General features: G+C 41.6%; 1 protein-coding gene across 1 annotated transcript in view; it reads right to left on the bottom strand.

The window, feature by feature from the left end:
- cavin4a (caveolae associated protein 4a) overlaps positions 1–19589 on the bottom strand; it is a 30501-nt gene that overhangs the window by 10219 nt on the left and 693 nt on the right. The window lies entirely within an intron of this gene.

Raw genomic sequence — 19589 nt, 5'->3', positions numbered from 1 at the left:
TTCGTGGACGTCGCCAGACACGTTTTCCAGGTTTTACCGGATCAATGTCGCCACTCCCCAACCATTGGGCGTGGTTCTACTCCCGGGTCCTTCTGCCCCTGATCAGTGTGGTATGTGACCGGGATTCTATGTGACATTGTTGGTATTCGTCATCCAGTGCTTACAGCACCGCCTGGCGGTCAGTAGGGACGAAATAGAACGAAAGTTACGCCTGTAACTACGGTTCTATGAGTCCCGGATGACCGCCAGGCCTGCCGGTCACTCCGAATCCTCGTGCTCTCGCGAGAAGATTCTAGGAGCCGATCCCATGCTGACGCCGGAAGATATACCCTTCCGGGGGTCATGCAGGGGTCACGGGTGACGTGACATTGTTGGTATTGTACTCGACATGCGCATGCGCGAGGGGGAGATATCCAGTGCTTACAGCACCGCCTGGCGGTCATCCGGGACTCATAGAACCGTAGTTACAGGCGTAACTTTCGATTTAGTACCAAACCATGGCGGCTGGTCAGTAGAGGGCGCTAGGGAGCCACCCCCATCAAATCAAGAGAAGAAAAATTAAATATAAAAATAAAATAATAAACTCGAACATTTCATAAGCACGTGATCTGAGGATCTTTTAATTGGTCTGAATTAAAGGGATGCAGTCGTGTTCATCCCAGAAACTCAGTTATCAGCAACGAATCAGCGATCAGCATCGTGACTCGTATGTTGTTTTTAATCTAATGTGATTGGACAATTAATTCCCCGTCTTTTTTAGACAATCAAACTGAACTACACAAACCCGATTTTTATGTTTGTTTTAAACAGAGGTGTCAAGTAACGAAGTACAAATACTTTGTTACCTTACTTAAGTAGAAATTTTGGTTATCTATACTTCACTGGAGTAATTATTTTTCAGACAACTTTTTACTTTTACTCCTTACATTTTCACGCAATTATCTGTACTTTTTACTCCTTACATTTTAAAAACAGCCTCGTTACTCTATTTCATTTCGGCCTTTAAAAAAAAACTATCCAGTTAAATTGCTCCATCCGGATAGAGTGAATTTGGTTGTGGTTGTTTCAGATGTTCTTGTCCAGTTTTGTTCTTACATCCGTTCCCTCAGATTCCTGCAACTAAACTTGGATGTACATTCCAATAAAGGTTAGGATAAATGATAACATGCCTCTGAAGTTTGACTTTTTGCACCATTACAATACTTATAGGCAACTAGTCATCATATCTCCTGCTCTCTGAAACACATGTTAATGCTCAATAGTACACATATATGCTTCTTTAATATATTTGCATTATACTAAGATGCATTCATTTTCAATGACTTTTGTCCTTAATGGCTTTTTTCTCCCTTACATTACTTTTACTTTTATATTTTAAGTAGTTTTGAAACCAGTACTTTTATACTTTTTCTTGAGTAAAAAACTTGAGTTGATACTTCTACAGGAGTATTTTTAAACTCTAGTATCTATACTTCTACCTGAGTAATGAATGTGAATACTGAAGACACCTCTGGTTTTAAATAGGTTAAATAACACTTGCTTTTGAAATAATTTTTGTTGATCAAATATCTGAAAGAAAGGAACGTTATCTTACGAAATAATATCAATTCCAGACAGAACAATGGAAATGTCCATGTTTTTCTTCTCTCTAATGTGTAAAATAAACTGAACCCAAACCAGGAAGAACCAAACAATACAAAATAAGAGTGGACTTGTTGAAATGTTAAACCCAGACTTTATGTTCAGTTTTCTTTTTCCACTGCAGCAGAACTGAACTGCTTCACTGAAACTTATGACCAATAAGCCATTGTTGTTGGATGGTTACATTTTTCTAAATTAAAAGGACCAAAATATTATTTTCTACCTTTCTTTTTTCCTCATTGTGCCAAGCTGGTACCTCACCGTGACTTCTGTGAACAGTTACACCCCCATGTATGCGAAGGTACATTGACATACACCCCCCAAATTTTTACCACCAGCCGCCACTGGTGCCGAACACAGGAAATCCCCCAAATAAAACATTTATTCTCTTGGGAAGCTGGAGAAGACATCTTGAACAGTCTGCTGTCATTGAGGTGTTTGTTGACGACTGAGCTGTATTTCTAATTACTGACATGCACCGACGCTTCAACTGCTTCCTAAAGTCACGGAGACGGAGAACAAACAAAAAGAAGGCACGGCAGGTTTAACGAGCTGTTGCACGATATTGCAATTTACAAAAAGATCAAGGGTTATGTAGAAAATGTTTGAATTTGCGCATTATTATGAGCAAGACTATATTATTATTATTCTTGATTATAATTATTATATTAATATTGCTGTTATTGCTATGACAACTGTACTTGTGATTACTATAATTGTTAGAATATTATTGTTATTACTTCTGTAATTATTGTAATTATTATATTATGAATTGATTTTTTGGGAATGTAAAGTGCATTATAAATAAAATGTATTATTATTATTATTATTATTATTATTATTATTATTAATCACTCATATCATTATCATAATTATTGTTACTTATTTTCCTTTTCTTTTCTGAATAAATATGTGTATTTTTGTATGTTCAAAGAGGATTGTGATGTTAATGACGATATATATATATTTATTATTAAACTTGACATCACTTATTTAATTGATTGATTGCCCACTTCTTTTACTTTATATTATAATTTGTTATTAATTAATTAATTAATTTTTTATTTTATTTATTTCCTTTTTTTTGGCTGCCGTCTTTTTCCTAAAATAACCATAATTCTAGAAAACCATCATATTCATACACACACACACACACACACACACACACACACACACACACACACACACACACACACACACACACACACACACACACACACACACACACACACACACACACCACACACACACACACCACACACACACACACAAATTCACGGTCACAAACATTGATTTTGTTGTTTTGTACTGTTTTGTTTGTCTATTTGTCTCTAGCATCCCCTCTTGTCCTGTACCTGTATACGTTTCTGTTTTTGTTTTGCGCACCTGTATTATTACCTGTTTTAAGAAATAAGAAATAAAAAGAAACAAAAAGAAAAAAAGGAGAATCTTATTCCCAGGATGGCTGCGCAGCGGCCGGCGACGATGTTTGACGGACCGTCCATGGTGTTAGGATTTTATGAAATTGTTTAAAGGTTTGAATGGGTTTGCTACAGTATGAGATTCTACACTGGTACAGTAGTTACTCTCAATGCGAGACAACATCCTGGTTTGTAGGAATAAACTGTTTTGCTGAGTTCTTCTTTAGGTGAAGACAATGAAGAGAAACAGAGGTTTTAAAACTGATAGGTTCCATCCTGTGTTTCTCAAAGTTTTAGTGATCTAGTGATCTTTAGTGATGTCTGAAAGTGTGACATGTTTAGGTTTCTTTAACCACAGATGTTTTCACAGATAAGGTTAAACATCCGCACCTATAAAGAACACCTCCCTTTTCAGTATAAATAGGGCACCTCCGGCTGGAAAACATTTTGCCTGATATAATAAAGCTTGTAATAACTTTGATTCTGTTCACTGGTTTTCTTATGGTGCACCAGACAAACGAACACGAGGATGTTTCAAGGGTCAACCGGCCTTTCCCCCAAAGACAGCGGGAACAGACTCCGGCAGAGGTGTCTTCAGTATTCACATTCATTACTCAGGTAGAAGTATAGATACTAGAGTTTAAAAATACTCCTGTAGAAGTTGAAGTATCAACTCAAGTTTTTTACTCAAGAAAAAGTATAAAAGTACTGGTTTCAAAACTACTTAAAGTATAAAAGTAAAAGTAATGTAAGGGGGAAAAAAGCCATTAAGGAGAAAAGCCATTGAAAATGAATGCATCTTAGTATAATGCAAATATATTAAAGAAGCATATATGTGTACTATTGAGCATTAACATGTGTTTCAGAGAGCAGCAGATATGATGACTAGTTACCTATAAGTATTGTAATGGTGCAAAAAGTCAAACGTTCATGTTCATGTTATCATTTATCCTAACCTTTATTGGAATGTACATCCAAGTTTAGTTGCAGGAATCTGAGGGAACGGATGTAAGAACAAAACTGGACAAGAACATCTGAAACAACCACAACCAAATTCACTCGATCCGGATGGAGCAATTTTCTTTCTTCCCTTCCTCTTTCCTTCCTTCCTTCCTTCCTTCCTTCCTTCCTTCCTTCCTTCCTTCCTTCCTTCCTTCCTTCCTTCCTTCCTTCCTTCCTTCCTTCCTTCCTTCCTTCCTTCCTTCCTTCCTTCCTTCCTTCCTTCCTTCCTTCCTTCCTTCCTTCCTTCTTTTCATCCTTCCTTCCTTCCTTCCTTCCTTCCTTCCTTCCTTCCTTCCTTCCTTCCTTCCTTCCTTCCTTCCTTCCTTCTTTTCATCCTTCCTTCCTTCCTTCCTTCCTTCCTTCATTCCTTCCTTCCTTCCTTCCTTCCTTCCTTCCTTCCTTCCTTCCTTCCTTCCTTCCTTCCTTCTTTTCATCCTTCCTTCCTTCCTTCCTTCCTTCCTTCCTTCCTTCCTTCCTTCCTTCCTTCCTTCCTTCCTTCCTTCCTTCCTTCCTTCCTTCCTTCCTTCCTTCCTTCCTTCCTTCTTTCTTTCCTTCTTTTATTCTTAAAAGGCTGATATGAAATAGAGTAACAAGGCTGTTTTTAAAATGTAAAGAGTAAAAAGTACAGATAATTGTGTGAAAATGTAAGGAGTAAAAAGTAAAAAGTCATCTGAAAAATAATTACTCCAGTGAAGTAAAGATAACCAAAATTTCTACTTAAGTAAGGTAACGAAGTATTTGTACTTTGTTACTTGACACCTCTGGACTCCGGCAGAACCTGGTGGGGACGAAGCGACGGCAAACGCCGGAGCTCAGCGCTCCTGAATGCTCCTGCATCGGCGGTGGAGGGCAGTTTCATGTATAACACTTCATTAACGGTGCAATCAAACACTCTGAGAGCGAGACGCGCCGCGTCGCTGTTCGCCGTCGGCGCCGTGACCTCCTTTAATTGCAGCCGCCGGGTGATTTATCTCTTCATTGTCATTCACTGTTCTGGCTCCTCTCGTTTGGCACAAAACAGAAATATCACAAACTAAAAACCATTAACTTCTCTAAAGTGACACGTCGTCCTCTAACGCCGCAGCCGAGCGGCTCCGGCCCGGGAAGTGGAGGGCATTCGTCTTTTTCTTATTACTGCCCTCCGTCATCATTCAGCCGCCGGCGATGGGTGTCTCCAACGAGGCGCTCGCCGTGTCGCCGGTTAAACGGCTGCAGCTGAAGCTCTATATTAGGAGATGAATGGAGGACTCAGAATAACCGCATCAGTCATGAGGAAACTGGACACTGCCAGCGTCTCGTCTACGGGACCGGATCTGACCTGGAGAAGACCGGTTCTGTCTTGTGTTTCAGGTCTGCTCTTGTTCAGTGTTTATGAATCCTTGGAGGCCTGAGGCGCAGCGTTGCCAGCTCAGCGAGCTCGTGGCTATATTTAGCGATATTTAGCAATTCTGTCGTCCCTTCATCTGCTTCTTACGGAAGCGTATTGCATTCACTTGAGAAACAAATCTGAGATAATTAATCTCAGAATTCTGAGAAAAGTTTTAATAAATGGGGGGCGTTATGTGAGTATGGGGTCCGGGGCCCTCTATTAAGGGCTGTCCGGTCTCTGTATGATCAGAGCAGGAGTTTGGTTCGCATTGCAGTAGATCAGACTTGTTCCCGGTGCACGTTGGACTCCGGCAGGGCTGCCCTTTGTCACCGGTCCTGTTCATAATTTTTATGGACAGGATTTCTAGGCGCAGCCAGGGGCCGGAGGGGGATCCGGTTTGGGAACCACAGGATTTCATCTCTGCTTTTTGCAGATGATGTTGTCTTGTTGGCTTCATCGGACAGGGACCTTCAACATGTGCTGGGGCGGTTTGAGGCCGAGTGCGACGCGGCAGGGATGAGAATCAGCACCTCCAAGACCGAGGCCATGGTTCTCCACCGGGAAAGGGTGTTCTCCCGGTGGGTGGAGAAGTCCTGCCTCAGGTGGAGGAGTTCAAGTATCTCGGGGTCTTGTTCACGAGTGAGGGAACGATGGAGCGGGAGATTGACAGACAGATCGGTGCAGCGTCCGCAGTAATGCGGTCGATGTACTGGACCGTCGTGGTAAAGAGGGAGCTGAGTCGAAAGGCGAAGCTCTCGATTTACCGGTCAATCTACGCCCCTACCCTCACCTATGGTCATGAACTTTGGGTAGTGACCGAAAGGACAAGATCGCGGATACAAGCGGCCGAGATGAGTTTCCTCCGCAGGGTGGCTGGACGCTCCCTTAGAGATAGGGTGAGGAGTTCGGTCACCCGGGAGGAGCTCGGAGTCGAGCCGCTACTCCTCCACATTGAGAGGAGTCAGCTGAGGTGGCTTGGGCATCTGTACCGGATCCTCCTGGATCCTCCCTAGGGAGGTGTTCCAGGCATGTCCCTCCTCCCTAGGGAGGTGTTCCAGGCATGTCCCTCCTCCCTAGGGAGGTGTTCCAGGCATGTCCCTCCTCCCTAGGGAGGATTTCCAGGCATGTCCCTCCTCCCTAGGGAGGTGTTCCAGGCATGTCCCTCCTCCCTAGGGAGGTGTTCCAGGCATGTCCCACCAGGAGGAGACCCCGGGGAAGACCCAGGACACGCTGGAGAGACTATGTCTCTCGGTTGGCCTGGGAACGCCTCGGACTCCCCTCGGAAGAGCTGGAGGAAGAGATGGAGGAAGTGTCTGGGGTGAGGGAAGTCTGGGGTGAATGAGTTCTGGGCATCTCTGTTGAGACTGCTGCCGACCCGGGAACGGATAAGCAGCGGAAAATGGATGGATGTTTTTCTTCTTTCTCAAATATGGTAAATATAGTCAAAAATACATAATTATGCATGCAATGCATAATTATAAGTAAAAGAGGATCAAAAAATCTTGCCGATGGGTTGGGGGCCCTGTAAAGATTATTTTCATGGGACCCAAAATCCCCAGCGGCGCCGCTGGAGCCGATAGTCACTGGAGACGCTGCTGATGCTTCTAGAACACAGGAGTTGGTTGTTTACAGGACTCCCACGTTTAACTCCTCAGATGTTGTTTTTATTTATTCGGCTGCTGAGAAATTAAAGGTTTTTGTCTTAAAGGAGCATGAGGCAGGATTGAGGCAGGATTTATGAAAAAAATTTGTATACGTTTTAAGTTTTCTAGTAATAATGTCAGATGAAGCGTTCCAAACCAAAAAGAATGAGCCCTCTAGCGTATCTCTCCGTTGCCTTGAACAGGCTGTGTGCTGCAAAATGTGCTGCAATTGTGCCCGGAATTTCCCGCGCTGTCCTGCGGATGTGACGTTACATGACGCTGCATGTGCGTTCTCCCCGTTCTCCCGTGCCGGCTTCACTGTTGGCTGCAGTACCCCCGACGGCCGTCGTGGTGAAGGGTGGCGCTAGAGAGTCTCATTTCTTAAAAGGAGCCTCATGCTCCTTTAAAAAAACTGTTTTCTTTTAAAAGGCAGCTTCATTTTAATGGTTTGACAGAACTGAAATTCACTGCATTTATTTGCACTTTTTCCTACCCAGAAGCCCCACAGAGATTATATAGTAGAGGGTATATATTTTAATTTGGTGCAGATTTTAATGACACACACACACACTGCTCTTCACATCGGTGACACTTTCTTAAAACAATTAACCACCTACTCCGTGAGCCGGCGACTGATTTGCATTTAAATGAAACCATGTGACGGACATGTCAACGGGCCTCTGCTCATCGCAGCGGCAGGTTTCTGCTCTCCATGTCACTTTGAATCGATGAGTGATGGAGATGAGCAGACTGACCGCAGGCCACTGACCGCTGAAGTCTAACCAAAAGTCCACGAGCGCCAGCTGGAGGAGGAACAAGTCTGACGTGCAGCTCGCAAGTATAATGCACCTCAGAGGGAACTGGATTACTGGATAAATGCTCCGTAAAGCCCTTCGTAGTTTTTCTGGAGACTGCTGTTTTTGTCGCCAGGTCTGGAGGTCAGCTGGAACCCGCCCACGTCTTCTTTTCAAGCGATGCTCCTGAAACAAGATCCGAAACAAGAACTTCCAGAGCTGACACGGGGACGAGCTCGGCAGCTCCGCCACAATCGCTACCGTGGCGACACACGTCGTGAGTCGGGTAAGCCTGCTGGCACCGTGGCCTGATGAGCCGCAGGATCCTTAACTCTTGTGCTGTCTACGGGTCAAGGAAGGAGGAAGGGAAGAAGGGAGGAAAGAAGGAAGGAAGGAAGGAAGGAAGGAAGGAAGGAAAGAAGGAAGGAAGGAAAGAAAGAAGGAAGGAAGGAAGGAAGAATGAAAAGAAGGAAGGAAGGAAGGAAGGAAGGAAGGAAGGAAGGAAGGAAGGAAGGAAGGAAGGAAGGAAGGAAGGAAGGAAGGAAGGAGGGAAGGACGGAAGGACGGAAGGAAGGAAGGAAGGAAGGAAAGAAGGAAGGAAGGAAGGAAGGAAGGAAGGAAGGAAGGAAGGAAGGAAGGAAGGAAGGAAGGAAGGAAGGAAGGAAGGAAGAAAGAAAGAAAATAAGGAAGGGAGGATGGGAGAAAAGGAAGGGAGAAAAGAAGGAAGGAAGGAAGGAAGGGAGAAAACAAGGAGAGAAGGAAAGAAGGAAGGAAGGGAGAAAAAAGGAAGAGAAGAAGGAAGGAGAGAGCAGGAGGAAAGAAGGAAGGGAGGAAAGAAGGAAGGAAGGAAGGAAGGAAGGAAGGAAGGAAGGAAGGAAGGAAGGAAGGAAGGAAGGAAGGAAGAAAACAAGGACAGAAGGAAAGAAGGAAGGAAGAGAGAAAAGAGGAAGGGAAGAAGGAAGGAGAGAGCAGGAGGAAAGAAGGAAGGGAGGAAAGAAGGAAGGAAGGAAGGAAGGAAAGAAGGAAGGAAGGAAGGAAGGAAGGAAGGAAGGAAGGAAGGAAGGAAGGGAGGATGGGAGGATGGGAGAAAAGAAGGAAGGAAGGAAGGAAGGAAGGAAGGAATGAAGGAAGGAAGGAAGGAAGGAAGGAAGGAAGGAAGGGAGAAAACAAGGAAAGAAGGAAAGAAGGAAGGAAGGAAGGAAGAATGAAAAGAAGGAAGGAAGGAAGGAAGGAAGGAAGGAAGGAAGGAAGGAAGGAAGGAAGGAAGGAAGGAAGGAAGGAAGGAAGGAAGGATGGGAGGATGGGAGAAAAGAAGGAAGGAAGGAAGGAATGAAGGGAGAAAACAAGGAAAGAAGGAAAGAAAGAAGGCGAGAGCAGGAGGAAAGAAGGAAGGAAGAAAAGAGGAAAGGAAGAAGGAATGAAGGGAGGAAAGAAGGAAGGAAGGAAGGAAGGAAGGAAGGAAGGAAGGAAGGAAGGAAGGAAGGAAGGAAATCGGAAGGGAGGATGGGAGAAAAGAAGGAAGGAAGGACGGAAAGAAGGAAGGAAGGAAGGAAGGAAGGAAGGGAAAAAAGAAGGAAGGAAGGAAGGAAGGAAGGGAGAAAAGAAGGAAGGAAGGAAGGAAGGAAGGAAGGAAGGAAGGAAGGAAGGAAGGAAGGAAGGAAGGAAGGGAGAAAAGAAGGAAGGAAGGAAGGAAGGAAGGAAGGGAGAAAAGAAGGAAGGAAGGAAGGAAGGAAGGAAGGAAGGAAGGAAGGAAGGAAGGAAGGAAGGAAGGAAGGAAGGAAGGAAGGAAGGAAGGAAGGAAGGAAGGAAGAAAAAAGGGAAAGGAAGAAGGAAGGAAGGATGGAAGGGAGAAAAGAGGAAGGGAGGAAAGAAGGAAGGAAGGAAGGAAGGAATGAAGGAAGGAAGGAAGGAAGGAAGGAAGAAAGGAAGGATGGAAGGGAGAAAAGAGGAAGGGAGAAGGAAGGAGAGAGCAGGAGGAAAGAAGGAACAGGAGAATTAGGCTATTTTGACCCGAAGACAGTACAAGGGTTAAATGATCCGCCGTGGCCTTCAGCTTGTCACGGTTTGTTACTTCCTGTTTTATTTTGAAGCCCATGTCTTTGTGTTTGAGTTCTTGTTTGACTTTCCTGTTTCTCATCTGCCCTGATCGTCTGCACCTGTGTCTCGTTAACCCCTGTGTATAACTGGTCTTGTCTTTCCCTTGCTCCCGGCTGGTTCATACTGTTTACTCCCTCCGTGTTTTCCACGTATGGTTTTTCATCGTTTTTGATTCATGTTCACATTCTGGTATTTGGTATCCTGCTCAGCAGCGCTTTGGTACGGTGGCCGAGATCCGCCATTGCTGAAAATAAAAGAAACGCTGCAAATAAAAAGAAACGCCACTGCAAATAAAATAAACGCTTTGCAAATAAAATAAATGCTGCAAATAAAAACAAACGCTGCGGCAAATAAAAGAAAGCTGCAAATATAAAAAACCCTGCTGCAAATAAAATAAACGCCGCTGCAAATAAAATAAACGCTTTGCAAATGAAATAAACGCTGCAAATAAAAACAAGCGCTGCGGCAAATAAAAGAAAGCTGCAAATATAAAAAACCCTGCTGCAAATAAAATAAACGCCGCTGCAAATAAAAAAAAACTACGAAATAAAAAAGCCACAACGGAAGTGAATTACCGGGGACTATTTTTGCTGATGCACTGGTGTTTTTTACGTGAGAGGAGAAAAAGAAGACGAAGAGGACGTAAGTGAAAAGGAAGAAATAAGAAGAGTGAGGAATAAGAAGAACAACGAACGAGAAAGTAAGTGAAAAGGTTAGTGTTCAACGTCGCTACGTGTCATTTTTAATGTGTTAGGCCATGTACACCGGTGCATCGGCAAAAATAGTCCCCGGTAATTCACTTCCGTTGTGGCTTTTTTATTTGCGTCGTTTTTTTATTTTATTTGCAGCGGCGTTTATTTTATTTGCAGCAGGGTTTCTTTATATTTGCAGGGTTTTTTTTATTTACAGCTGCGTTTCTTTTTGTTTGCAGCTTTTATTTTATTTGCTAAGCGTTTATTTTATTTGCAGCAGCGTTTCTTTTTATTTGCAGCGTTTCTTTTATTTTCAGCAATGGCGGGTCTTGGCCACCGTACTTTGGTTTCGAAGCGTCCTCTGTGAATATGCTGAGGTGACATCTTGAGATGAACACTGGAATAATCACAACCCAAGAAGCTTTGGGCGGTGACGTGTTGCTGCAGGTATTTGAGCTCATTCTGCTGCCTCAGACTTCTGCTTTTGTGCCATATGACACTCTATCTATTTCCTTTCCAACAGTCCTTTATAGTTCCAATAGCCTTTATAGGTCAGGGTGAGACGGACAGCCATCTCTCGCCGGTTATCGATCCCTCTGATAAGCTGCCATCCCAGACAGTGATTGTGGGTGACAGCAGTTTATGTCCTGTCCCCGCTGGCGGCGAGGTAGAAGACTGCCATCCCAGAATAGTCACGGATCCACAGCAGCTGCTGGCTACACGTAGAGCTCAGGTTTCTATTCTGAAGTCCGGATATCACGGAGGACAGAGGTGTCAGATAGTCGCACGTGAACCCAGGCGCTCGTTTCAGGTTCAAGAGTTAAATGTGACGTCTGCAGTTTTCTACTGACGAAGATTTAATTTTGACACAACCAACACAAACCCTAAACAATTCAAGAAAAAATATGTCTATAAAAGAACATTGTTTAACTTCAAATAATAACTTGAAACCTATTTTTCTATAAAAACATGGGAATGAAAGGTTACTTCCATAACCGTAACCCCTAAACCCTAAGTCTTAACTCCTAACCCCTTACCCTAACCTTGACCCCTAAGCGTAACCCTGACCCCTAATCCCTAGCCCTAACCCCTGACCCTAAATCCTAACCTTAACCCTAACCCCTAACCCTTAACTCTAACTCCTAACCCTAAATCATGAATCCTAACTCCTAACCCTGACCCCTAAGCCTAACCCTGACCCATAACCCTAACTCTAACCCTAACCTCTAACGCCTAACCGCTAACCCTAACTCCTGACCCTTAACCGTAACTCCTAACCCTAACCATGACACTCATCCTAGCTCCAAACCCCTAACCCTAACTCCTAACCCCTAACCTTAACGCTGGCCCCTAACCCTAACCTTGACCCCTAACCCTAACCCTGACCCATAAGCCTGTCACTAACCCCTAACCCTAACTCCTAACCCCTAACCCCTAAGCCCTGACCCTTAACCCTAACTCTAACCCTAACCCCTAACTCCTAACCCTGACTCTGACATTAACCCCTAACCCCAACTCCTAACCGCTAACCCTAACTCCTGACCATTAACCCTAACTCCTAACCCTAACCATGACACTCATCCTAGCTCCAAACCCCTAACCTTAACTCCTAACCCCTAACCTTAACCCTGGCCCCTAACCCCAACCTTGACCCCTAAGCCTATCCCTGACCCATAACCCTGTCACTAACCCCTAACCCTAACTCCTAACCCCTAACTCCTAACCCTGACTCTGACACTAACCCCTAACCCTAACTCCTAACCGCTAACCCTAACTCCTGACCATTAACCCTAACTCCTAACCCTAACCATGACACTCATCCTAGCTCCAAACCCCTAACCCTAACCCCTAACCTTAACCCTGGCCCCTAACCTCTACCCCTCAAGCATAACCCAACCTCTAATGTTAATCCTAACTCTGACACTCATCCTAGCTCCAAACCCCTAACCCTAACTTCTAACTCCTAACCCCTAACCTTAATCCTGACCCCTAACCCTAACCTTGACCTTAAACCGAGAAAATGTAGAACTGATGATGCACAACATCACAACCTTGAAACCGATCTAACTTGATTTTGATATATCAAGCCAAGAAAATCAGTCCTAAACTGTCCTTTTTTATCCGTCCGTCCGTCCGTCCATCCATCCATCCATCCATCCATCCATCCATCCATCCATCCATCCATCCATCCATCCATCCATCCAGCGTTTGACTGAACTCAACCCGTTGGAGCTCAGAAGACCCACTAAATGTTTCCAGTCACTACAACCTCACCAGTTGCTATGGTTACCAGCTTCTGCCATGCTGAAGCACAGCAGAGAGGGACGTCGAGGACCAGCAGGGTGGTTTTAGCTGCTGCCTGTGCTGCAGGGCTCTCAAGTCTCACGCATTTCAACAAGTTTCACTCCACACATGTAATGTCTCATGCTGAGAAATCAACTTCAGTAAGTCCAACAGCCCGTCTTACAAACGAGTCAAAGGTGGACTACCTACTGTAAGCGGAGCTCTGAGCTCAGAGCAGCTGGCTGGAGTCACCAACCTATCAGCCAATCAGAAAATAGAATATTTTGTTGCCGGGTAAAGTCGGAGTTTCATGCTCCAAGCCATGAAGGCGTAGCGGAGATAACCTGGCGTAGTCACAAGTTGTAACTTAGGTTACCAACTCGGTCTATGCGTTGAGACACGTGGACCTATTGCACGCGCCAAAGACATTACCGTTTCTGTCAATGGTATGAAATGGTATCCACTTCCTGTCTCCTAAGTGGGCGTGGTCGCCACTCTCCCCACATCGTTTTGGAAGTGTTGTGAACGTATAACATACAACACTAGATACAGTACAACTTTAATATTTGCGCCTTATTTTGCCGCTCGTTTTTTTTATCTGCTACTTTAATGTCTGATATCAACCCAGTACAAGATCATCGGATCAGTCTAATATTCTTTTTTTCCCTTCCAAAAAGACTTCAATAATAACAATAACAGTAGTATTAAGCAAAGAAGCAAGTTTTATTTTAGTTTTAAAGTTTATCCGATGGTAAAACGACGTTGGCAGTTCTGCAGTGACCGACGACTCTGAATCTCTGAATCAGCACCAGAGAGGAGAGCTATGTATTATTATTATTATTATATTATATTATTAGCTATGAGAGCCAAATCTGGCGAGAGTGTGTTGCTCAGACAGAGACAGGTCTCAAACAAAGTTCATTTTCTCCTAATTTGTCGGTTTGAAAATTGTCATTTTGGTGTCAAATTGTTCAGAAGGTTTGTGGCTTTTGAAAAATGGGTCCCATATTTACTTAGGTTACTATGGGGCGAATTAATTGTTAATAATCTGTGCTCACGTTCACTTTTCCCATAGGACTCAATAGACTCAGGACCTGCTGTTAGTCTCCTAAGGGGCGGGGCAGTCACGTGACACAGATACAGGAAACTGAACCGTAGTGGGGGGAGAGTTTATAAAACGTCTCTGCGCGCGCCAAGCAGGCATTTTGGACTGTTTGGGCAGCTGCTCAAACTGGAAGTAGACGGGGGACATGAACTGCTTCCTTTTCTGACGTCACTGCAAGTTGGAGCCTTTTTCAGTTCCATCAGCAGAGCTCCAACGCTCACAGAGAGACTGAATAGCATCTTGTTGCTCTTACTGTTTAATTGCATCTTGCTGCTTTTAATGTTGATGTAAAGCACTTTGAATTACCTTGTGTTGAATTGTGCTATACAAATAAACTTGCCTTGCCGTGAACTTTAATCCCAATAGTCACATGGTGTGAAACTATCAAACGATGAACATGGCGTCGAAAAGTAGCGGCTGGTTTTGAAAACTCGTGAAAGGCTTAAATCTCGTATCTGGGGCCATTTCGGGTTCAGAAACGACGGCAAGAAAGGTGAGCTGGACCAAAGCAAAGGGATTCGCAACAACCAATCTCAGGAACCATAGGTTGACATATGCCAAGATGTCCTGTCCAAGCTGTCAAAAAACTTTTTTTAATAACACTAACTCAAATCGATATTGGATCAAATTGAATCGGATCGTGATAATTGATTCTGAATCTTAAGAATCGGAATCGATTCTTGACATTTGAATCAATCCCCAGCCCGAGTTGACTTCTATGTTGCTAACAGGTGTTTGTTGAAAATACATTTGGCACCAGTCTTATTTTTAACCAGCCAGAAATACAGAAACGGCCTGAACCATCTGTTAGACAGATAGATAGATAGATAGATAGATAGATAGATAGATAGATAGATAGATAGATAGATAGATAGATAGATAGATAGATAGATAGATAGATAGATAGATAGATAGATAGATAGATAGATAGATAGATACTTTATTAATCCCGAGGGAAAGGGCCAGCGCTGGATTGTTGGAGGTTTTTCGGTGATGATTTAAATAAATAAGTGTGTTTGATATTCGTTAAATGCAGAGGTGGTAGTAACGAGTTACATTTACTCCGTTACATTTACTTGAGTACGTTTTGGGAAATGTTGTACTTTTAGGAGTAGTTTTGAATCACTATACTTTTTACTTTTACTTGAGTAGATTTGTGAAGAAGAAACTGTTTCTCTTACTCCGCTACATTAGACTACGTTGAGCTGTTACTTTTCTTTTATCCCTTTTATCCACGTACGCGTCAATCTCATGACATCACTGGGTGATTCTTTGGGAAAAATGTTTGTTTTGCATGTTTTGTCACATTTACACAGACTCAAACACACACAGAGTTTCTATGAGTTCATGTTTGTTCTAGTTCTGTCTGGTTAAAAAAGAAAAGTACAAAGGCTTGAAATTTTGTGCTACTTGTGCTTAATTTATTTTTTTATTCTGTTATTATTTTATTATTTATTAAAGTACTTGAATTTACTTTAAGATTATTTTAATTTAAGCAAATTATTATTTTTTTATTCATTTTAATTTATTTTATTATTTTATTGATTTAATTTGCCTGAAGATGATTATTTTGTACTTTTGTCTGTTTGAATGGTTGTGTTAATTAAATAAATCAGACGTTACTCAACAGTTACTCAGTACTTGAGTAGTTTTTTCACCAAGTACTTTTTTACTTTCACTCAAGTAATTATTTGGGTGACTACTATTTACTTCTACTTGAGTCATATTATTCTGAAGTAACAGTACTTTTACTTGAGTACAATTTTTGGCTTCTCTACCAGCTCTGGTTAAATGAGAATTGACCAGGATTGGAGGATGTTGGCATGTTCCTGGTTCAGATTGGACCCGACCCTGAACTCCTCCAGCCACCAGGGAAGTATTTGATGTTTAAAGACGCTTCACTTCGGATTAACGCTGTCTGGCCAGCAGCTTCCACCCAGCAACCCACGGCGCCCCAATTCAGCGCTGTTAGCTAGCCTGTCCATCTCAACCATGGATGTATTAATAGAACTGGTTGGGACATTGAAAATGGCCGCCCATTCATTTCAATGCAATTTTGCTCAGCCAGCGCATACGCCGAAAAAAGTTCCTGACTTCCGGGTTTACTTCCGCATAGAGCACGCGCAGTTGAGTCACCTCCCATGATGCTCTGGGGCCTCCCATCATGCCCCGGGGCAATGACGCGAGTATTAATATAATATGTATTAATATAATATATTAATTAATGTATATTATCAGCAGTTTTACAACTGATAAAACTTTTATCAGTTTTACATTTCATGATTCACACGCAACACGAAATCATTAATTAAATGTGTCATTAATTAATTAAATGCTGAAATAATAATTTTTTTTTTTTACTTAAAATGAATTGTATTTTAATTAATTAATGACATATTTCATTCTAATTTTAATTAATTAATGACACATTTAATTAATTAATGATATATTTCATTCCCAATTTAATTAATTAATGATGTATTTATTTATTTAATTTTGGCACAAAAAATCCTCCATATATTATTACATGTATAGTATTAAATATATTATTAATGTATTAATATAATATAATTACATAATATATATTAATATAATACATCCGTGGAATGCACGGACACGGCTGTGACGTCAGCCGTGACGTCACGCCCAGAAAGAGACTTTTCTTTGATTTTTCTGGCCGTTATAAAACATTTTTGACGGATATAAAGTCCATGACTTAAAAATATAGAATACAAAGATTAGTAATTGCCGGTGATTACAGCTGGAGGTTCCTGTGAACAGTTTTAGAGGCTTCTCTTTTACTATTGCGGTCTATGGGAAAAAAGCTTTCTGGGCCCCATGGGATTTTTTGTTGCAGTACCGCGGCTGGCCACTGGAAAAAATCGGCGTGCCTTCTGAGTGCGAGATTCGGGGGCTGATCTCAACCCAGGTGCATCGAGGCTGCGGTGTCCCCGCCCACGTAGCTCCTATTCTCTTCTCCGATCGAGGCATTGCATTTATCTCTCAAGCCCTGGTGCCAGACGAGGACTTGATGGGGATATGTAATCATCCAAATTAAAAAAGAAACCCTTAATGACTGCAAATTGAAGAAGTCGCTGAAGTGTTTCAGATTACCAAAACAAATCTCTCCAGTCACCTTGTTTCCGTGCATTTCAGTCGGCCTGATTAAGTTCTGCGCCACTCTGGATGAAAGTGTCCTCTCGTGGTAATGAGGATGCTTTGCCTTGAATTGCCGCTGTTGCAGATTGAAGGGCTCTTAGGAGCCTGAACCCGAGCCGGCCTTCGTTTCCGCCCATCGCTGCGCTAACTCCCACTCCGTCCACCGCTTAACGACGTGAGTCACAGTTCAACTCGCTTAACATCTTATTGGCTTTTTTCCTCCGTTATTCCTTACACTTATTATGTTCCAGTTCCTCGTAAACAGAAAAAAGCCTCTATTTTTAGTTTTTCCTCCCCTTTGTTCTCCAGTTTCCACTAGAAAAGGTATCAGTTTATGAAACAATCTGGATACAGAACATTTAAAACAGTTAAAAGAATGATTAAAGCCAGTTTGATGAAGAAATATCATGATAATTGTTAAGTTAGGTGGATTTTCTTTTCTTTCTCTCTCTCTTTTTAGCAACATTGTCATATTTTTTTTTCTTTGAATCAAAAAAGAATACGACTATCTGTGTTTGACGACAGCTATTTTGTGTTATTTTATAACTTTGTTGTAGTTTTGGTTTATTTGTTTGTTTGTTTGTTTTTTAAATTACGTTTATTGGAAAGTGTTTTTTTTAAATTGCGTAATTTAAAAGCTTTTTTATTATTACATTTATTGAAATTTGATTTCTTAGGAAAAAGGGACAGATAATATAAGCTTAGTCTTCTTTCTTTTCCCTTTCATTCAAGGAAAGAGATTTGTTGTAATTATATAACTGTTTTGTTTTCTTTTGAATGAAATAAAGAATAAAGAAAAAAGAAAAAGAAAAGAAACATTGAGGTACAGACATCTCTGACGTGGCATCTGCAACGTAACAACAACGTAATCTTACGTCACATCAAATCCAGTATTGTTTCATCTATAAATGACCAGATTAGTTACATTTTTCCCCAATTAAAGCTGCTAAAGTCTTTAAAACCATTGATGACATTGATGACTCTGCAATCAGTCGTTTTCCTTCTGTTTTCATTAGTTTTTACGGTCCATTATTTGATTATTTGATTGTTGGGTGGACTATATCTGTCTCATCTAGATTTGTCCTTGAGGACCGAGCGGAGGAACCTCAAATGTTCACCTGACGAATGAATGAATGAATGAATCTGCCGAGCGATCATTCAACAAATGATGAAATAGTGTTAAAAAACGTTTCCCAAGCACCATTTTTAGGGGTATTTACAGATTAAACATTTTGTGTCCTCCTCTTTCTCTATTGACATCTCTTACAGCTGGGCTGAGAAATTCCTTCTCGAGCGCAAAAACAGAAAACATTTTATAGCTTAATTTTACTCACTGCATATTTCCATCACTTTTGGGAACATAAATCGTAGATTTCAAGATTTTGGTCACTTATTTCGAAGGTGGTCAGTGGGATATTTCAATTAAAAATGAAGAAAGACCCTGGAGTTTTCCTCCTAGGCCTTCCCTCGTGCATCTCACTGCTTCACATTATAAGCTCTTTGATGAACTCCTACTAGCTGCTCCAAAGTGGATCAAAACTCTTCCACCTAGTGTCACCCTTAGGTGCAGGGAGATTCTTAACACCCTCCCTTGTGAGAGGTTACAAGCCGTTGAAACGGGCAGGGACGAGCTATTTTTAAAAGTTTGGACATCTTTCCTAGATTGCACTGCAGATCTGCAGAGACCTGCAGATCTGAAAAATCTGCTATTGATGCACAGTTTTTTGTTTTCTGAATGGAGTTTAGTTTAGTTTATTTAGCACATAACATAAAAAAAGAACATTACACAAGTAAGTTCAGTTAAAACAAACTGTGCAGGGAGGAGCGAGCAAGCCAGTAGGCTTATGAGGAGCCCCCACCTAATAACATTTAACAAAATCCTTATGAGGATATAAAATCATAAAAATAAAAATAAATCATAAAAATTGCATGTAGAACATGAATGAAAATAAAATAATAAAAAAAATAATAAAAAAAAAAGATAAAAAAAGGACTGTCTCAGAAAATTAGATATTGTGATAAAGTTTATTTTCTGTAATGCAATTAAAAGAAACTAAAATGTCATACATTCTGGATTCATTACAAATCAACTGAAATATTGCAAGCCTTTTATTATTTTAATATTGCTGATTATGGTTTACAGTTTAAGATTAAGATTCCCAGAATATTCTAATTTTTTGAGATAGGATATTTGAGTTTTCTTAAGCTGTAAGCCATGATCAGCAATATTAAAATAATAAAAGGCAATATTTCAGCTGATTTGTACTAAATCCAGAATGTATGACATTTTTGCATAACAGAAAATAAAGGACTTTATCACAATATTCTAATTTTCTGAGACAGTCCTGTAGATAGATCTATCAAATCTAGATAGATAGATAGA

This window comes from Cololabis saira, chromosome 10 (assembly GCF_033807715.1).
Source record: "Cololabis saira isolate AMF1-May2022 chromosome 10, fColSai1.1, whole genome shotgun sequence".
In the NCBI taxonomy this organism is placed as follows: Eukaryota; Metazoa; Chordata; class Actinopteri; order Beloniformes; family Belonidae; genus Cololabis; species Cololabis saira.
Note: the sequence above shows the minus strand (reverse complement) of the source record. Positions and strands in the feature narration are given on the sequence as shown.